The sequence below is a fragment of the Penaeus chinensis genome, chromosome 29 (genome assembly GCF_019202785.1).
Source record: "Penaeus chinensis breed Huanghai No. 1 chromosome 29, ASM1920278v2, whole genome shotgun sequence".
Classification (NCBI taxonomy): Eukaryota; Metazoa; Arthropoda; class Malacostraca; order Decapoda; family Penaeidae; genus Penaeus; species Penaeus chinensis.
The window spans coordinates 9,417,987-9,420,996 of record NC_061847.1 but is presented as its reverse complement, the minus strand read 5'-3'; positions in this window follow the sequence as shown (position 1 = coordinate 9,420,996).

The window sequence follows — 3,010 nt, the reverse complement described above, 5'->3', positions numbered from 1 at the left end:
TGAAGTGATAGAAAAATACACTGCTCATCCCTTGACAAGTGTCGGTCTATTTTACCTATAAGTTGTTTTTACTTGTTACCGCATCCTATCACACGTCTCGTGAATGCCCCCAAGAGCATCAGTACTGTATCCACATTATCATACATTCTTTGAGTAACCACGCCCCCCCAAATAATATACAATCAATATCTTTTCTATTAATCATGGTTCATTCGAACCTCACTTCTGAAATCCTGCTAAATCGTAAAAGATAATCTAGATCCTCAATGTATACATCTCATACTCTACATTGATTGTTATAACGTGCACAGTAGGTTGACACCTTAACAGAAGGCGAATATCCTTCATGATGAGAGTTAGAGTAGGTAATCTAGTCTTATATAGTATTATTATGATGTCTAGTCGTGTTCGATATATATTCTTTGAGACCACATATATAAACTCATTTATATGGATGCTCCTTCCACCCACCACCCTTACGCCATACTCTTCTTTCTATTACAACTTGTAATACACATATATCATAATTCAGCCAAATTATTTTGCTTATATATACAGACTATAAATATCACATCACCACCCATACCCCAAATAATGTCAGAATAGTCCATAACTACGTCAAGAAAACTACATAACAACATTAATAACTACAATGAGAGAAAAAAGTTCAAAGAGAAATACATACTTACCAACAATAACTAAACATGCATACATTTAATGTACAAATCCTACCTTAATCCACAAACACACAGTCCACATTACATCAAACACCCCTACCCCCCCCCCAAGACAAAAAAAAAAAGAGAAAGGTTATATTTCAGTACTACTTGATTACTATACATATATACCATAGGGTATATAGGATTTATAGATGGTGTTTTAATATTGTATATGTGTTTCTCAGATATATTATATATATACTAGATAGATGAGAGATATATAGCGATGGTGTGTATATATCCTTATATATAATGTATTTATATAATATTATTATATAATAAGAGTATAGATACTGCATCGTATGTATCGTGTTGTATATGATCTGGGTGTTGTGTGTGTTGTAAAGGATGTGATTTGTATATATAATTTTACTATAACTCTTGTATGATTATTATTACTAGTAGTTATGTCGTATATATATCCTTCGTGTTGTGGTGGGGTGTGTTGTGCGTGTTGTTGTGTGTAGTGCTAGTTGTCGTTGTGAGTTGTGTGTCTATGTTGTGGTGTGTGTTTATATATATGCATATATATATTATATGATGCCTATATAATTATCATCATCATATACACGCACACACCACACACACACACAGCACACAAACCCACACAGACACACTACACATGTATAAATGTAGATATGAGTTTATAATTATATAGTAATAATATATATATGTATAATATGTCGTAGTGTGATGTTGTGTATGTGAGTGTGTGAGAGAGTGTGAGGTGTGTGTGTGTGTGTGTGATGTGTGTGTGTGATGTGTTGATACTATATATAATATGCATATATATATTATAATATATACTATATATTTATATGATAATTTATATACTATAGTATATTAACAATAGACACACACACACACACACCACACCACACCCACACACCACGACGATGCGTGGCCTAGGTCGCAGATATACTATTGATTTAATACTATATTATATATTATATGTATGTAAGTAAGTATGAATGCAAATTATATGCCATATTGTGAGTCGTAGATGTTTTATTGATATACCTACAGGTGATACCTGATATACATGCTTATAGGACAAGTGCAAACTATAATCCTTTCAGTGTGTAGTCGCGGGGAGACATTACTTGTGTAGATCGAGGGAGATTCTTGTCTGAATGCAAGGAATTACTGAACGAGGAAGATGAGGAGAGTGGGAAGAGGAGACCAGGATGAAAGGGAGAAGTGAAGAACGAGGGGAAAGAAGAAGATGGTCGTGTATTAGGAATGGCTCTTTTCTTTTCATTTTCACATTGGATGGGATTTCTCATTCCTTCCTCTGCCTTCTCTCTCTCTCTTCCTGTCTCTCTCTCTCTCTCTCTTCTCTCTCTCTCCTCTCTCTACTCTCTCTCTCTCTCTGTCTCTCTCTCTCTCTCTCCCATCTCCCATATCTACCCCCACTTACTCTCTCATCGCTCCACTCTCTCTCGTCTCTTCTCCACTTTAGTCTCCTTCTCTCTCACTCTGGTCCTCTCTCCTCCTCCACTTCTATCCTCATTCTCTCTCTCTCTCATCTTCAACTCTCTCTCTCTCTCTCTCTATCTCGCTCTCTCTATCTTCTCTTCTCGTCACTCTTCTCACTCTCTCCTTTTACTCTTTTCTCTCTCTGTCTCTCTCTCTCTCTCCTCTCTCTCTATTCTCTCTCTTCTGCCTCTCCTCTCTCCTTTTTCGCTCCACTCTCTTCTCTCTTCTCTCTTCTCTCCTCTCATCACTCCTATACTCTTCCATTCTTATCATCTACTCCATCTCTCTTCTCGCTCACTCTTCATTACCCCTACTTGCCTACCATCCTCCTTCTTTTCTCTCACCCTCTTTCTCGTTCATCCTCCGCCCCTTCGCTCCTCTATCTCACCCTCCCCTCCCTTTCGTCCCCCAACCATACACTGCCTAAAACCGTAACCATGTACGACCGTCAGCAAGTACAGTGGCTGTCGGACCTATGGCAATACACAGGTGTCGTTGGGGAAGGGGTGGGGGGTGGGGGGTGGGGTGCTTTGTGGGCCTGGATAACATAGGGAGTTCGCGGGGTGGGCCGAGGGTGGGTGATGGTTGACGGGGGGGTTGGGTGTGGGGGGGTCAACGGGGGTGCCTTGGTAGTTTTTATGCAGATCTCAAGTTAGTAGGCAAGGTAGAGGCTAAGGTGGAGGGTGGGGGGGGGGGCCGTGAGTGCGGGGGAAAGAGGAGGGTGGATTTTAAGAGAAGGAAAGGGAAGTGTGATTGTGTTTGTTTTTCTCTTTGTTGTCTATCCTTTTTGTCCCTCACGCTCTCTCTCCGGT